The sequence below is a fragment of the Perognathus longimembris genome, chromosome 5 (assembly GCF_023159225.1).
Source record: "Perognathus longimembris pacificus isolate PPM17 chromosome 5, ASM2315922v1, whole genome shotgun sequence".
In the NCBI taxonomy this organism is placed as follows: domain Eukaryota; kingdom Metazoa; phylum Chordata; class Mammalia; order Rodentia; family Heteromyidae; genus Perognathus; species Perognathus longimembris.
The window spans coordinates 64,808,233-64,827,332 of record NC_063165.1 but is presented as its reverse complement, the minus strand read 5'-3'; positions in this window follow the sequence as shown (position 1 = coordinate 64,827,332).

The window sequence follows — 19,100 nt, the reverse complement described above, 5'->3', positions numbered from 1 at the left end:
ACATTCTTGCCCTGACTGGCTTCAAACTGTGATTCTCAGATCTCAGTTTGAGTAGTTAGGATTACAAGCATGATCTACTAGTGTCTGGCACAAACTCCTTTTGAGTTTCCAGGTCATCTTCACTAACCTGTAAACTATGTCCTGACACTCAAGCTGCTATATGGCATTAGGGCCTCAGTGTTAGGTGTCCATTCCCTGAGTAGATTCAAAATTCAAATAATAAATCCTCCCACCTCCACAGATCCCCCTGTATATCGGACTCCAGGCCTATGAGAGGAGAATGTCAGTGCTTCCTCAGAGGCCCCACCCGAGGTCACTATAATGGAGATAATTTGAGACCGAGCACAGGAATTGAGGCTAGACCTGGGGAGACAAACACTTAGGTGGAATGGAATATAAGTATTCTGTTTGAACATAAAATACTGTGGTGATTGTGTGGCAGGGAGGCTGGAGGCACAGTGGTGCCATTCCTGCTGTGATGGACCTAAGGCTCCCAGGGGCATGGATGCATGCCATCTCTGCCAGGAAAACATGTCCCAGGGAAACTTCCCCTATCATTGCTGTTCTCAACAGTAAGGGTCTAAGACAAAAAAAAAAAAAAATTCCTAAAATCCCTAAAATTGTCCAGTCCCTTTCTCTCAAGGCCAACTATACCTCTTGGGGAGAAAAAGAGCATTTCTGGGAAACTTGTCAGGATGCAGTGAGGGCCGATCCCTTGAGGAAATCAGCACTGCTCGCAGGCAGGGCCGATGTCTGGTGGAACTGCAGAAAACCACACTGTTAAGAGCCTTTCTGGCCAGGCGGAGTGGAACCCGCCCGCGCCTTGGTTTAATTGACCTCCTTCACCCTCACATTTCATCCACTTGACCAGTCTCAAACAAATACTTGACACATCTCTGGCATGCCATTGGACCCTCACGTTTACATAGAGGCTATTGGATTCCCGAAAAGTTCCCAATGAGTTTAAAGCCAGAAATCAGCTACAGTGATTCCCTCACCTATCCTGGGAGTTACATTCCAGAGACCCTCCCCCCCAATGGTTGAAAATCGGCAAAATAGCGGGGTTATATTTATTTTATTATATATTTATTTATGTAAATATATTTATATAAATATGTATTTTATATATATTAAGGCTTTATAAACCCTTCTCCCTCTCCTATAAACTTTTCCCACTCTCTTCTTAACCACTCCCACACTCTTATAAACACTTCATATGCTCTTAAACACTTTCTACACTCATTAACCTACATAATTTTAACAACATACAAAATTCCATTTGGGTACTCACTTGTGACATCTACTACAACTTGAATGGTGAAGACTGTGAATGACATAGCTATGCAGTACTGATGGCATGAAGGTGATGGTGATGAGATGAATGTACTGCAAGGACAAGAAGAGCATCGCAGCGCTTCTGAAGGCACCAGGGCATCAGGTGCTTCATCAGGTGTCTTCACCTTGGTGTCTTCATACTTCTATTTCTGCTAAAGGCATAGGCATAATTGATCTCTTGGTCTGAGTGATAAACATAGTTATGGGAAGTTGCTGACAGTGCTTTACCTTGTGAGGGAGGTTTTTATAAACTGACATGCCACTCTCGGTTGTATTTACGAAGTGCAATAAAAGAATCATCTGGGGATTCCATTCTTCAGCCGCTTGCTGAAGTTTTTTGGCCATTCTAACCAAAGTTGCAAGTGATCCATTGTTAGGCTAATCTCTTCTCCAACCCATAGTTCATCTTGTTCCTCATTCTCTTCTTCACTTGCTGACTTGGTCTCACCCATGTTATAAACATGTTCAGGCTTTTAGCCCCCTTCCTCCATGCTGGATTTGAACATGTCGCTCACATACTCCTCAGCCCTGGCTTTATCCACAGAGTCAGCTTCTCCATGCAGAGAAACTCTCGTGAGTCCAAAGCGTCTGCAATTTGTCCAAACAGCCCTTGTTGGCACTCAATGGGGCTGGTCTGGTGGGAGAAGCACTCAGTGGTGCTGTTTCTCCATCATTGTCCTCAGCTTCATCCTCCTCATCTTCACCCTCCTCACCATCCAAGCATGCCTGGGGCACAGGCTTAGCTCTCTCCACAGTCTTCACTCCTTCCCACATTCCCCACACCCCCTGATCCCCCATCCCACTGGGTTTGTATTTTAATTAGGCTTTTTTCAAGTTTGTTTGTTTGTTTGTTTGTTTGTTTGTCAGTCCTGGGCCTTGGACTCAGGGCCTGAGCACTGTCCCTGGCTTCTTTTTGCTCAAGGCTAGCACTCTACCACTTGAGCCACAGCGCCACTTGTGGCCATTTTCTATATATGTGGTGCTGGGGAATCGAACCCAGGGCCTCATGTATACGAGGCAAGGACTCTTGCCAATAGGCCATATTCCCAGCCCTCAAGTTGCTTTTCTGACAGGACTTGAACTTGTGTAGTTTAGAGGAAGCAAACAAGTATGATGAGAAATGTACCCACCACCTTACGTACAACTGTAATCTCTTAGGTACATCAGTTTGACAATAAAATTAAGTTAAAAATAGAAGTCTACTGATTTCATATGGCTGTCAGTTAAAGTCTGTGGGTTTGATTTTGTGTGTCATTTATTGTTGTGAACTTTTTCTTCACCACATCTCAATTTTCACTTCATTGCTATTTTTTGTTGGCACTGCCACGTGTTTCCTAAGGATAAAAATGCCAGCACATTTAGAGCACAGGTAACCACGAATTCATCACTGCCCTGCAAAGGCAAAAGGCGCTGTTAAAACTCTTCCCAAAAAGAAAATTCCAAAGACTTGTCTGGCAAGTGCAAGGTTCTTAGTTTGGTCCTCAGCTCTTGAGAAGGAAAAAAAAAAAAGCCATAAAACGCACACACACACACACACACACACACACACACACACACACACACACACACACACAGAGCAACTAGAATATTCCATAAAGGTGGGGAGTACAGCACACGGGAATGATTGCATTCTTTGGGTGGGGATACTTTTCATGCTCCTTGAGTAAGCCTAAGGTTTGATTTGTTAATGTGGAGGGGGATGGGTCACCTGATAATTTCCTGGACTATAGAGTCTGATCTAAGTTAATGTGCAGAAACAGACCCTCCTCAGTATCACAGAAACATCAGATTGCATTAAATTACTATTAATGATGGGGTTTTTGTTTGTTTTGTTTTGTTTTTGCCAGGCTTGGGGCTTGAACTCGGCGCCTGGGAGCCATAGCACTCTGTCTGTGGTACTAAGGAATGGAACCCAGGGAGGCTTCATGCATGCTAGGCAAGCCACTCTACCACTAAGCCACATTCCCAGCCCCCCAAAAAAGAGGGAGAAAAAAAGAAGTCTTGTTGAGAAACTGATTGAAACTGCCTTCCCCAAGCAAAGTACCCTCCTATTGGATACAGCTAATTGGAAAAGTCAATTAGTGCTGAATAGAGTTGAAGGAAAGAAATGTAAAATAAAAGCGAGGAACTATAGCACTGGAATCTTTTCTGTCAGAATGGTTGCTTGCCATAAGCACCGACATTATAATAACCACCCTCTTTCAAAAAGCTATTTTAGTTAAATCACACTCTATTATAAAGATTGCTTTTCTATGGGCTGAAGGCATGGCTCAAGAGGGTAAAGCACCAGCTGTGTAAGAATTGTTTTTCTGACAAGTTCCTGCTTTGGCCAGGTGTCCTGGTCTTTGCTGATTGATCCAATAAACTTATATCTTCTTTCAAATTAGCCAATCAAGCAGATCGTGAACCCAAGTTCTGATCAATCAAAATAAGGGGCAGTAACACATTAGGGATAAAATCTGGGCAGAACACCTGCCTACTGGGCTTTCCTACTTGGCTTTCTGTCAGTAGTGTTCTCTTCTGCAGAAGTAAAAGCTTCTGAAATCTTCTCAAGTTAGTGCCCTTATTCTTCCTCAGCACCCCAATATCTCACATTGTTCTTTAAAAGGTGGAAATTTCACTTTAAGAAAATCCTGCGTGCTTTATTTTTTAGGGTAGGAAAAATGTTCTGTTCCATCTTTCTTCTCTCCTTCCTCTTTCCTTTCTTCTTTCTTCCTCTCTTCTGTTTAGGTTTTGATTTCTCCACAAGGATGTACTGGAGACCTAGAACAACTCCTCAAAGAAATTAAGTAGGAATGCAGGAGAATCTTTTACAATCCTAGCCAATGATTTTTGTCTAAGCTAAACATTTCCAATGAAAAGCAACTTATTGTAGATGTTGGGGTTAAAGAACTGGTGATTTTTCTAAAAGATTAGAATGCAGAAAGAGCTGGTTCTGATCATTTGGGAGGGAGCAGGTATGCCTTTCTCCTCCATCATCCTTAGGGCTAAACTCCTTGGGTATCAGCTGGCCCATTCTTAACTCTTTGGGATAACATTCCCTTTGGGCACACAGACTCTGAGAGGGTTCAATATTTCCCTGAGAACATATCATGGCAACATAAATGGAAACTCATGCTTTTTACCTGGTATTTGGAACCAAATCCAGTAAAACAATTTCCAAGTCCTTAGTCTAGCCCCACAAAGTTTCCATCTGTAGGCAAAGATTATCTAATCAATATCCATTTGGAAAACCTAAGGAAACGAAACCATTGATCAAGAGATTCCTCTCATTAACTATCTTCTCCACAGTGGCATTCCTCTAGGCTTTTTCTTTCTGAGGAGCTTGGGGTCATGTAATCTTTAATAGAATGAAAACCTCTCCAACCAGCAATAATCCAGGAAGACATCAAAAACGCCCAGATAGAATAAGGCTAATATTTCCTCACCAGGTGTCTAGCCTCTTAATCTAGTGATAATATCACATTCCAAAGGAAAGGCACTGAGACCCTCCCAGCGAGCTCTAAGCACTCGCTCCTCCACCTAGGATTACCAGCTTGCAGAGCAGCAATCATTCTCACCTGCACTCCAGTGAGGGCTGATCTGCAATTGCTGAGAACAGCAGCAGCTGAGGGGTAAATAGGAACCCAGGTACAATCGAAACCCAGCACACGCTTGCTAGGTTCAGGTGCAGATACCATATGGCCTGCAGGGTTTCATTTCCCTTTCCTAAGATTCTGACCCCTTCTTTGGAGCTGAGAATGTAAAGGGTGGTCTTCCTGAAAGGTGTATTTTTAGGAGGCTGCATGTTTAAAAGTGTTTCAGGTTTGCTAAAAAAGAGCATGATAGCTTGGTGTCAGAGGATAAACCGAGAAACGCCTCATGGGTGGTTTGATGTTGAAATCTTGAGGAAGGTCATGGGTCTCATTGGATAGTATGGTTGGTGAAGGGAGGAGATAAAGCAAAGGCAAACTTTTAGATCTGACTTTGTGTACTTCTGGTGTGAACTCACTTTAGACAAATCCATTTTCCTCTGAAAAAATGGAGTGTGGCTTTTGGAATATTTTTATCAGGGGCTAAAGGGTTGCTAGAAAGACTGTCATGGAAATAAAGCATGGGGAGCTGAAAAAGGTTACAATTTAGTCACTGAATTGTTGCCTACAGCATCCTAACTTGTGGCAAGAGCAGTGACAGGGCTTGAATCAGGAAGTTTCAGTCATGGTTAGGTCCTTTAGGAACTACCTGGGAAGCTGAAAAGCAACAGTTCCCTGCTAGCTATCTCTGGAAGGTAGGCCTTATATTCAGCTAGTATTCTTTTAAAGTTCCCGAGGTGATTTTTACAGAGACCCAAACTAACAGCATGGGTTGTGTTTGTCATGTTTTTACACGTAAGCAAATCACCTGGAAGCTATGGATGCAGATTTTTTATGTATTTTTTCCTCAAGGCTAGTGCTCCACCACTTTAGAGCACAGCTCCTTTTCTGGCTTTTTAGTGGCTAATTAGAGATAAGAGTCTCATGGACTTTCCTGCCTGGGTGGGCTTCAAACTGCGATCATCAAATCTCAGCCTCCTAAGTGGTGCATACTGCATAAATCAATGCATAGATGAATGAATAAATGATTAAATCCATAAGAAATGTATCCTAGGAATAAGCTGTAGCTAGAGATAGGACTTGATAGAAGGGCTGAGTCATTACCCAGAAACAAGAAAAAGCTGCTGAAGGGTTTTAAGCAGAGTAACAAGATTGGTATTTCAAAAATAGCTTCTTGGAGCCAGGCAATCATATTTCTAAGAAATTCTTCTGCAGATACTCATGGACACTATCACTTAAAAATTTAGAAACAAAATTTCTATCAAGTGGGCATTAGTTCCTGTTAACATACATTTTACAAGATTGTGTAGCCACTTAGCAGGTATAACAAATTCATACATATTAATACAGGAGAATTTCCAAGACATTTTTAAAGTGAAAAATTTAAATAGGGCATGGTGGTACATGCCTGTAATCTCATCACTCAGTAATTGGCGACAAGAGGATGACAAACATGGAACCAGCTTGAGTTACAAACCAAGAGATTGTCTGTTTTTACAAAATTATATGGTATGGATCCCTATGATAGAAAAATAATATTCTCTATATTTGTGTTAAATAGAAAAGAGACTTGATAGGATATATCTCAGCTGAAGGCAAAGGTTTCTTAATCTTGCATGCTCTTAAGGGAAAGCTTCACTCCAGATGCATTTGCTTTATTTGAGATATTTACAAAGAGGAAGTATTCATGAGTCAGTTATGAACTAAAAACAGAGGAATGAATTGCTACCCTGCACATGTAGACATTCATCAATAACGTGAGTTGTACCTCCATAACCTCTGATTCCTAAATTTCAAATTCTAAATTTCTAAAACAAATTAAAAAGCTCTTGAATTTAACATTCTAAAACTTTCCCTCTTTCTCTTTTCTAAGTCTACACCCTAAGTCACTTTTTCTTTCCCCTTAAGTACTCCCCTGCTCTTTAATCTTTCCACTGTGTTTCATACATCTAAACTAATTCAGGGTGCCACCTAAACTTTAGGCAGTTGAAAGTAATTGAAAAAGATTAACACAGACAATCAACAAGGTTGAAGAAAACATTTTTTTTTTTTTACCTTCTGAGTACTGAGAATTTTCAATGCTGCCATAATTTTCTAGAAAGATCTTCTGATGACCCCTGAAAACAATCTAGGACCCCACCTCCCAGCTCCTCTTGGATCCCAGTATAACCAATTCAGCTGTGCACTGAAGAGAGAGTTATAAATTGCTTAGAGGCAGAGGTAACAAAAGAGAGCTACCAGCCTGGCCTTTGTTGGGGTAAATCTGGGCTCCCCAACCTGTTAAGATGCTTTGAAAGAGGTAACAAAATGATCTATAAAGGCGAATCAGTGGGTGTCATTTCTTTAGATAATGAAAACCCTTTTGATTGGGGAATACACAAAAGGCTGAGGAAAGTTAGTAACCCACAGATAAAAGAAAAATTTCCTTCATCAATTAAAAAACAGATATGGAAAAAAAGGGAGTAGAACTTTCATTTACCAAAAAGGAAGGGAAAGATTAAAATGTGGAATTGCTTGATATTTATTACAGTCGATGTGCAGTTGAACAAGGATCTCTTGTAAGAAATCAATTATCTACAATTAAAATATTTAGAGCTGGGCATCAGAGGCTCATGTCTGTAACTGTAGCTATTCAGGAGGCTGAGATCTGAGGGTTGGGTTCAAAGCCAGCCCAGGCAAGAAAGCCTACAAGACTCTTATCTCTGATTAACCAGCAAAAGTCAGAAGTTGAGCTGTGGCTTGAGTGGTAGAGTAGCAGACTTGAGTAAAAAAGCTAAGGGATAGTGCCCAAGCCCTAAATTCAAGGCCTATTGCTGTTAAAAAAAAAAAAAAAAACACTATTTTTTTAAAAATGGGATGTAATAACTATTGTAATGGGATGTAATAATTATTCTTGTGATAAAAGTAACGAGGATTTTTATTTTACTTTTTAGAAGTGTGTGTGTGTACTCCAATACTGGGGGCCTGAACTTAGGGCCTTGTGCTCTTGTTTGGCTTTTTGTTGTCTTTTTTTTTGCCAGTCCTGGGCCTTAGACTCAGGGCCTGAGCACTGTCCCTGGCTTCTTCCCGCTCAAGGCTAGCACTCTGCCACCTGAGCCACAGTGCCCCTTCTGGCCGTTTTCCATATATGGGGTGCTGGGGAATCGAACCAAGAGCTTCATGTGTAGGAGGCAAGCACTCTTGCCACTAGGCCATATTCCCAGCCCCCTGTCTTTTCTTTTCTTTTTTTAAATGCTGTGGCGATCATCTGATAATTTAGTTGTGTTTCTTTTACTGTGTACCCTCAAAGTCAACAAGAAAAAAAAGCAATCCTAAACTTGTACATATTTAAAACGTTTATTCTGCCAAGGAAAACAAATCTTTAAAGTTACCTTCTATGTAAGAATTACTAAATATAAGCCATGTACAGATATGGTATATCTACTAGAAAATGAATAATGAAATCTAGGTCAGACCAAGTCCTCCAGTCTCTAGGAAACCATCAAATTCACGAAGCATCAAGCCATAGAGGGATTGTATTTGTAAGAGAAGCTGAGAATTATTTGGCTGGCAAAAGGGATCAGAGCAAGAAGATGCCAACTGTATATAAAAACAAAGTTGACATAGTGACAACCAGAGCAACACATCTGCCTCAACAGCCAGCTCCAAAACACAAAGGCGGTGTGGAGCCAGCTTCTAGAAGGCTAAGGGCCCTACCTGAGGGGAAATCAGAGCACACTTGCTCTGCAGCCAGGTAGAACAACCAAGACAGAAAATGCTGTCCATGTCCAGACTGAATGACAAACAGTCCAACTAAAGCCTAACCGGGTATGATAAAGCATTCTGCGGATGGTGTTACATTAACCGGAACAAAGATGACAAGAGCTGGCACTCTTCGGCAATATAGTAAACACTTGGAGCTAGCCAGAAGTCTGAGCTCAGTCGGAGCTGGGCAGCTGACATTGCGTGCACTGAGCTTCTTCTACAGAGGCCTGTAGGGTTCCTCAGTCTCAGCCCAGTGCCTATCAGTGTCACCACTTCGTGGTAAAATCAGGAATATGAGCAATGAAGTGAGAATATTCTTTAAACTACACTTGAAATTCTTTAAATTTTCAAGTGGTCTTTATGAAGTTATAGTTATGAGATAGAGGGCCAAGTACTGAAAATATTTGTGCTTTTGATAAAATGTGAATAATCCTATGTCCTAGCCCTTAAATAGTCCTAGTTTGTCCATCTAAACATTTATTTGCTATCTAAAAATTAATTCGCTGTCTAAAACCGTGGGACTGAAAGTAGCTCAGGGAATATGCACACATAGTATTTCATCCCCAGCACCAAGATAAATAAGTGAGTAAATAAAAACCTAAGGACATCTGGTATAATAGCTAAAAATTCTGACTGAAGCTGGGAACAGTAATGCATGCCTATAATTCCATCTTACTCTAGGCTGAGAAGGAGAATCCCCTGAGCACAGGAATGTGATGCAACACTGGGCAATACAAAGAAACTTCATCTCAAAAAGGACAAAATGAGACCAGGTATGGAGGTACACACCTGTGGTACCAGATACTGGGAAGCATAGATGGGGACTGCTATCTGAAAAAGCAAGTAAAGCAGAAGACATCAACTAAATAAGTATATAATTACAACAAAGCTACAAGTAGTAGGTGCCCTACCTAGCAAGCATGAGGCCCTGAATTCAAACCCCAGTTCCAAAACAAAACCAAAGAAATTCTAGCTGAAATCAAGTAAATTTTGTTGAACCATAGAGGAATTCTTATGACTAGTTTATGAAGGTAATGTTCATGTGCTGCTACCTTAGAAAGATCACGACACCCCTGGACCTTACTTAGCAAACTCATCTCCCAGGTCATCTGTCCGTAGGCTTCCACATGCCCCTCAGTTGTAACACTACAAATTCTCAAATTTATGTTGAAATCTAACTGATAAGGTGGCAAGACCTTTGAGAAGTGGAACACTTGGAGTCCTGAGTTGCAGGAGTAGGAAATCATCCTTCCATACCAACTCTAACTCTCTCCTGAAATGGCCTTCCATCACATTCCCACCCAGAAAATATGGCCTTTGCCAAATGGCAGTGGTTTGATTTGTTCTCCACCTCCACAGAAGAAAGAACTGGCTAAGTCTCCCAGTATGGGTGTGCTCAGAGCAGCAGCAAACAGACTGAGACATGGTTCTAATCCTTTCCTCCTAGGCTATTCAAATCCACAAGTGGTCACAGGTCCAAGACAAATAATGAGCCACCATCCAGCTGTGGAATGACACCCTATATTATGGAGTGGGGAAAACACGGTTACAAACCAGTTATTAGCAGCATGATCCAATTTTCATGAAATGAAATACATACAAACGGTAATTTCTAACTCATCCTCTCAAATACCCCAATTACTTCAAGCCAACCATTGCTCAGTAGAAATATAATATGAGCCACAATGTGAGCCACATGTGCAATATTAAATTTCCTAGTAGTCACATTTAAAGGAACAGATAAAATTTATTCTAATGTATTTTATTCCAATATGAATGAAATATTCCCATTTCTACATGTAATCATTGAAAAAAAGGTTGTGATATTTTCTGATACTTTTTTTCCTACTAAGTCTTAATTTAGTATCTGTCTAATAATTTTGATACATCCCAATATGGGCCTTTCAAGTGCTCAATAGCCATGTGTGACTAATAGCTATGCAACATATGCAATATATATCACAGTTATAGTGATGTAACAGCTACTCTAGAATGCAAATCTAGACAACTGGTCTTTTTTTCTTAAACTGAATGAGAATTGTCAGACTCAAAGGCAATTTTTTTCTTTATACACCCGTTGCCTGTAATAGTGCCTATATCCATGTGGGAATCAACGCATTTGACTCAAACCATTCTGGGGACGGGGGAACCTGCATGTCTCAGTGTCAAGTTAGACAAGAAAAGGCATTGATCACACCATTCCCTGAGAAAGAGCACAGATATTTGGAAAAGTGTCTCCCAAAGTCGCCCCTTACAAGTGTTCCCTGCTTTGCCCAGAAGTAAAGCCAACAGTACAGAAAGACAAATGCGTTGACTGTAGGATTTTTTTTCCAGTCATGGGGCTCGAACTCAGAGCCTAGGCACTGTCCCTGAGCTTTTTGCTCAAGGCTAGTGCTCTATCACTTTGAACCACAGTGCCACTTCCAGTTTTCTAGTGGATATAAGAGTCTCATAGACTTTCTAAGCTGACTTTGAACCTCAGTTCTCAGATCTGTCTTCTGAGTAGCTAGGGTTACAGGCACGAGTCACTGGCACCCAGCTTGACTATAGGTTCTTAAACAGCATTAAAGCTAATACCCAAATATATGTCATTATAAAAAAATGTTAAAATAGCTAGGCAAAGAAAATGAATAATAAAAACTTTGTTAAATGTCTCGTTGGTTCCAAGTAATTTGCACACATCATTTACAATTGTCACCAAAACTTAGAAAGTAGAGGGATGACAGGGTAAAAATAATTTATCAATAAAATTATTAAAATAAACTTCCTTTGGGTTTGAATCCTAGCTCTCCCAATTTCTAACTTTGTGACTGAACACAACTTTTCTTAAATTTTCTGAGCTTCCATTTTCTTATCTATTAAAACATCTGCCTTTGTCAGGTGCTGGTGGCTCATGCTACTCAAGAAGCTGAGGCCTGAGGATCATGATTCAAAGCCAGGGAAGTCTATGAGACTCTTACCTCCAATGAACCAGCAAATTGCTGGAAGTAAAGCTGTGGCTTAAGTGGTAGAGTGCCAGCCTTGAGTGAAACAGTGAAGACCCTAAGTCAAGCTCCAGCACTGGCACAAAAAAAAAAACAAAAATTAGAAACCTACCTTCAATTATTGTGAAGACTGACATACCAAACTTGACAAATGTCAGGTAGTATTAACATAGTGGGATTCAATTAAAACACAATCCGTGTTACCTTTGGTCAACAGAAGGGGAGACAGGTTAAGAAGAATTAGTATGTCATGTAGCGAAGGAATAGATGAGTCAGAATTCAAACCCAGGTCTCCCTAGTTTAGTGAGCCCAAGCCCTTGGAACCATCCCATGCCTGGAAAGTTTTCATGGCAGAAGCCATCGATCTTGATAACGGGGGTCATTCTACAAGAGGACCCATGGGCCATGGACACAGAACAAACATGGTTTGGGAAGGTAGGACCCTCACTTAATGGGACTGCATCAGACCAGGCAATCGGAAGAGCTAAAAGTGAGTTAGTACATGGAGTTTGGCTTAGGGAAGGCTTTGAGCCAATTCGAAGAGTTGAGACTTGATTACCGCCTAATCCTGTCATGAATCTGAGAAACAGTGGACCGCTCTCTGAGCAAGCATGAAGCGGCTCTTTTTATTTTTTTTTAAACTTAATTCTTTGATAGTCAAATACTTTCATTCAAGTAAAAGCTGAGCATGTGCTTTTCCACACTGTTCAAATCCTACCCTAAATTTGTCTTAATCCTTTGAGTCTACAGGAGGAGCAGAATGCCTGTAACCCACCTGTGTATTACCGGGGGTTATGAAAGAAAACCCAGAGAAAGCCTCCTCTGTGGTTAGAGCATCGCAACAAGTTCACTGGAGTTCGAGTCTTCACAGCGCCACTAAACCAACACAGCTGCTTGCCATTTCATTTTCTCATTTGGCTATTCGCCTGAGCCACCTCATCAATGAAGCATAAGCCGCCACACCTGGAGAACTCAGGTTTGCGCCTCATCACATGAGGAACATTATCTAACATACTCTTGAAAACAAAATGAATGAGGTGATTGTCTATGTAGAACCTGAAGAGAAACATGTATGGGCCAATACACACGTGTTGTAGATAGACATATATTGTATATACATGTAAACATGTTTTCTCCAATCAAAATTAGAAAAGATTTACAGAAAAATTCCCCTAAGTTTACGGACTTTCAAAATATACTCTTTTTCTTTTTTTAAAGTTACTTTATTTTACTCTTTTATTTTGTGCCTATCCTGGGGCTTGAACTCAGGGCTTGGGCATGGTCCCTAAGCTTTTTTGCTCTGCCACTTGAGCCACAGCTCCACTTCCAGCTTTTTGTTGCTTAATTGGAGATAAGAATCTCCTTGAACCGGGATCCTCAGATCTCAGCCTCTTGAGAAGCTAGGATTACAAGCATGAGCCACCAGTACATGGTTTATTTTAGTTACTTTCAAGTAGTTGTACTTGTTCTCAAATTACTATTATCAGTATATGATTTTATATGCAAAAGGAAACAAAATCTATTCATAAAATATCTACAGAGTAACATTTGAGAGAAATTCTTGCTAATAGTGAATGGCAATTCTCTCTGATAATAGGCAATAATTTCCTACACATTTCCAAAACAAAACATGTATTTACTTACCCATTTGAAAGGACACTGCACAAAACGTTACAATTGACACCTTAAATCTTTTAAAAGTTGTCTGTCTTCTCAACAAGAAAACAAACCAGGCTGACAACGTGGACGGCCAGGGTACCCCGAGAAGTGTTGTAATTACTCAGGACCTTTTCTCTTTCCCTGGCCCCACAGAGTTCTTTCATTAGAGGACACTTTTGCAGCACTTTAGCCGGTTTGTGGCATTGTGCACCCCTCCCCCACCTCCAAAGAAATCCGAAGAGTAATTTTCAAAAGGAACTTTTATTTTTAATAATGGATTGATTTTTTTTAAGGCAGCTCCAAGCAGCCCAGTATATCAAACAGGGACCAGCACACCAATCCCAACACATCAAGGGGCGGTTTTAACACATGAGGTTTGTTGTTTCTAGCAGGTATCCATGTCGCTAGAGAGGTCACCACTCAGCGAGGTGCTTTCTTTCTGGTGTATAAGAAAAGAAATCACCAGGAGTAAGGGGGAAAATGGGCTTGGGAAACAGGAGGGGATCTTGTCAATCTCCAAGAAGCTAGAAAATGATCATGGAAGGCTTTTGTTAGGGAATCCTATAATGGTGTTGCTGCTCGTCTCTTGTGGACACGGACAGCAACTAGCCTGAAATGGTAAGGGCGACAGAGGATTAGACACATCGTGAAAAGGCCCAGGAATGGGCGTTACTGGTGTTTGGAATCATAAAGGGCCATATTGTATCATTATTTACCTTCAACAGCAGTGTCCCTATGGACAGGATTTATTGAGGGGGGACCACAGACACATATAAAATGTGTACTAGGAATGCCTGTGTGTAAATTATTTCCTACACAAAGACAAAAGGCCCTGATAGGTCTATTTGATATATTCTCTTTTTTTTCAAATTTTTATTATCAAACTGATGTACAGAGAGGTTACAGTTTCATATGTTAGGCATTGGATACATTTCTTGTACTGTTTGTTACCTTGTCCCTCCTATATTTGATATATTCTTAAGGATGCTGTAATAATTCATGCTATTTTGGGGAGAAAGAGGTTAGCTTTGCTCCTAATTTCTTTTATTTTAAACATATGGATTCCTAAGCAGGTTAGCATTGTACTGGAAATAGCTTTGCTGCATGTAATAAAAAAATATCACAAGGACCGCAGGAAGAAAGGGGGAAATTTGCGAGGTTTCAGATAGCTAGTAGAATTGTGAGATCAGCTAATTGAACTGTGAGATCATGCAACCAAGTCTGTGGCATTTTCTATCATGCAGACTAACAGAATATTCCCACCTCTTACATTTCAGAAAAATACAGGGCAGAGGGCTTCAGTTTTTAGATTGATTTAAGTGGGTCTGTGCCATATCTTTCCATCATCCTACAGAAGAGGAATCTTATCAATCAGTACTTTTATAAATGTCAGAAGACAAGTTGGATCCTTTAATAAAGGTGGATGTATTTTTTAAGTAAGATACAAACAATACCTTATTAATGATATTCCCTTTCCCTGGCTATTTTTCTAGAAAATGGTTTCTTGGGGGCAACTTAAAATTCATGACTTAGCTAGTAAGTTAAGTAGCTTTTTTTTCTTTAGGTAGTAATCAGAAAGACAAAAGTAACAAGTTTGCTATGATATAATAATAACCCCAAGTGATTGTCTACTATTAAATATTCACCTTTGAGGTACCAGACTAGTGCAAGGTTAAGAGAGTGAAGAGGAACAGGAGAAATTGGCACCTGGCTCACAGATTCTAGACTAGTAGGGGAGACAACAGTGACATTGATATTTATGACACAATTGTGTAAGTAAATAGTGCAATTGTGAAGGCAATGACCTGGAATCCTGCATTTCCAGGAAATGATTGTCAAGTGTTTATGGAATGCAGTAGGAGTCTTTTATCTGTCCAGCTGACAACATGCACACCAATTTGCCATTCCCTTCTCTTGATTGGACTTCACCCATAGCTCATTTGACCTATGGTTCTAGCCAGACCCTTGGCCAGCTGCCCCAGATCTAACTCAGTCATTATATTAAACTATTATGTTAAACTACTTAGAGTCCCTTCAGAGACAGGTCCAGACAAACTGTCCCTGATAGAAATAAACTGTTTTAGAGAAACATGAACCATTTCCCATGTGTTGAAAGTAGACCATCTTATTATGAGACATTGAGAAAAGGCAGTGAGTAGACTTATGTAAGGAGAGGAACCCAGGGTGCATCAATGGACAAACCATTTGTGAAAATCTGCCTGACATCCCTGCGGGTCCTCCCTAGGTGTGCAAGGGTCTTTTCTTTAGGTGTATTTGTTTGGTATTAGGAGAAGAAACACCCAATGCATTCCCGAGCCTTTGAGCTCCTGAGCTTGGTGTTCCCAATTATAAGGACAGGATTTCTGTAGCTATAGGGATAATTCACACAGAAATACAGAAGTTTTTCCCCATCTGGTCAGTCTCCAAGATGCCAGAAAATGATCATGAAAATATTTTGTTAGAGTTCAATTTATTATTAAACTTCTATTTAAATAAGTACAAGTATTAGAAATATAGGGATTCTTTTTCTAGAATAGATATATAACATACAGCAAAGTAAGGAGGAACAAAAACACAGGAATGGAAATTTCTTTTTCTAATTTGAGCTCTGAAATGATGACCCAAAGTGGCCAAGGGGATTTACCAAGGCTTCCAGCCAACCCACGAAGGAGCAGGGTTAGCCGGGTTCTCCTTAAGTCTTGTTAGTGACTTCTACCAAAGGGGTCTTTTTACACTCAAAGAAGACAATGTAAACCTTCTTTAAATTCATCATGCATCTCCTCACTCCAAGTCTGTACAGAACTTCAGGACTCAAGGATACTGAAAGCCCATGTGGCTAAGCACTCTGTTTATAAATCCATATGAAGCACACTGGGCCACATACATCACCTACTCTCATTCTCTCCTGTGTATGGACGCCACGTATGCATACCAGTTTGGAGCTCAAACTCAGGACCTAGACTAGGTTTTTTTCTGCTTCAGGCTGATGCTCTACCACTTGGACCACAACTCCACTTCTGCCTTTGTGCTGGCTAGTTGGAAGTATGTCTTTCAGACTTTCCTGCATGGGCTGGCTTAAATCTCTATCCTCAGATCTCTACCTCCTGATTAGCTAGCATTTATAGACCTGAGCCTGTTAATCATGAGCCATAGTAGTGTATGCCTTAGTCCTTGTTTCTGAATGCTGAAGTCGAAGAAAATTAAAAGAGCCACACTACATTATTTGTTCATACAATTGTAATTGTCTTAATCAAATAAGCTATTTCCTTCTCTTCCACCTAGATGAATGCACTCCCCAAATTTTCATATTATTGTCTTTTAACACTTCCAAGTGTAAATGTATTTCCTATGTTTGGCCATTAAACATTTACTTCTGAAAGAGCATTGTACCCTGTGTCCATGATGTGCCAAGCAGGAATACAAGTTCCTGGTGACACCACTCCACTCCTGCCTCGTGAAGCTGACAGTCAGAGGCAAAAGGACTCAGTGCATGAAAAACACACACAAAAATGTGTATCTGCCTTGTAGAAAGTGTGGGAAAGAAAACAACATAGGCAGGAAGCATACACAAGTAGACAGTTGACTTAGACACAAATGAGAGAAACATCGCAACTTCTTTCTTGTGATTTTCCTAGTACTTCTGACAAAACTACTTTTAATAGTGGAACGATGTGTATTTTCTTCAAATGTTTAAAAAGCAACATAAAAATCATTTCTCCACATTGTTTTAACTTTCTCCATTAGAAAATAAATGATTTTAATGATCCTCACCCTGCACACAACCCAGGTATTTTCTGTACAAAATAAGACCACACATGGCAGATTGTCTCCAATATCCCACATACTATTCAGAACAAAACTAACAGAATTCCTATTTAACGTATTTCTCAAAAAGGTAAAAATAGGCTGGGAATATGGCCTAGTGGCAAGAGTGCTTGCCTCCTACACATGAAGTTCTCGGTTCGATTCCCCAGCACCACATATATGGAAAAAGGCCAGAAGGGAGGCTGTGGCTCAGGTGGCAGAGTGCTAGCCTTGAGCAAAAAGAAGCCAGAGACAGTGCTCAGGCCCTGAGTTCAAGGCCCAGGACTGGCAAGAAAAAAAAAAGTAAAAATAACAGTAATCCATTTGTAAACATCTTGACAACCTTGGAACATAAACATCACTTATCACCAAGAGGTTCTGATAGCAATAAAAGGTGCCTACTTTCTTAAAAATCTTTGGATTTCCACTTGAGCCAGCAAATGTGCCTGTTTGCTCCTGTGCAGAATTGTAGACTCTGCCTTCAATTTTGCACAAGAGCAATAAAAGCTTATCACATAGCCAAATCCCTTCAGAATGGGCTCGGGTCTGCATGTAAAAGCCTGCTGCCTTCCCACCTCCCCGTTAAACACCTGTTCTGGGCTCAGGCCATGCTTCTGGTTTCTCACTCAAGTGCAGAGTCTTGCTTAAGGGGACAGGCAGGTATTTTTGCTGTCACCAAACACAGCTAATTTAGGAAGCCTAATCTTGCAAAGGGGCCAAGTTTCAGTTCTCAGAGTGTTGGGTTTAGGGTAGAAGCGACTCCTCCCAGAAATGCAAACTGAATACTTCCCCCTCTGCCCCTCTCTTGTCTTTGCTGCGAATCTCCTGAAGAACTGCCACATTCTGCAGATCCCAGGCTACCAAGGCTACAGTCTGCATCTTGCCTTCTTTCCTGTCACCTGACTGGTTTAATGCTTTCCTCTCAGGCAGATGAAGCACTCTTGACAAGCAGTTGCCTTGTGGTTGATTTCAGTTAATTCAGACGCAAGGATACGTGGAGGAATTAGTTATGGGGATTGAAGGAAGAAGGAATTTTATAGGTGTGAAATCTTAGCCATTTCGGATCCAAATATTTATGTCCAAAGGAATCCTGTGCTCAGCAAATACCGTCTCTCATGTCTCAAGGCCCTGCAAATCTTCATGGAAAAATGTTATTTTATCAGTCATAATTTTGCAATTTCTTTTAACTATAAGGATTAATCTTCCCTCCTCTCAAAAGCACTGCAATTGGGTTAAAACTAAGTTTAGTCCCTGGTGTTTCAGGTAATAAGGGTTGATGCCAGACCGTAATTTCACTTCAAAATAGTGACATAGCAGCGCCAGCTGAGCCTGCCAGCCATGAGCCAAAGGGACATTCTCTGCCCACCCTGTCTCTGCTTTAGAATGGGGACTTCTAGCTGGGGGCTCTTGCCTGTCATCCTAACTACTCAGGAGGCTGCCCTCCAACGATTGTGATTCAAAGCCAGCCCAAGCAGGAAAGTATGTGGAAGATTCTTGTCTCCAATTAACCAGCAAGGCTCAATTGGTAGAGCATCAACTGAAAAACCAAGTGAGAGCATGAAGCCCTTAGTTCAAACCCCAGTATTGGCACACACACACACACACACACACACAATAAACTGTATACAGCCCATTAGTATGAAGCAATTTGTCATTACAGTTTTGGACCAAGAGCATATAATTTCTCAAGCACCTACTTACTTGCTCACAATCATTATTGCACAAGATTTAGAGGAGAAATTGAGGATCAGTAGGGTATGTGTGATTTTGCAGCCAAGAAGTTCTGTGGGAAGATCAAAAATTAGTTAACAACATAGTTGGACTCCGAGCATTCAGTTACTCAACTAGTATTTACTCGGCAACTACTAATGTTCCAGGGACTCTGGGTCACCAGTGAACCAGACAGAGATTCTTACTTTCACAGATCCTGCATTCTGGTGATTTCTTAAAAGTAACACATGTATGTCTGTGGCTTGCTGTGCCTCTGATGAGTGCTTCACTG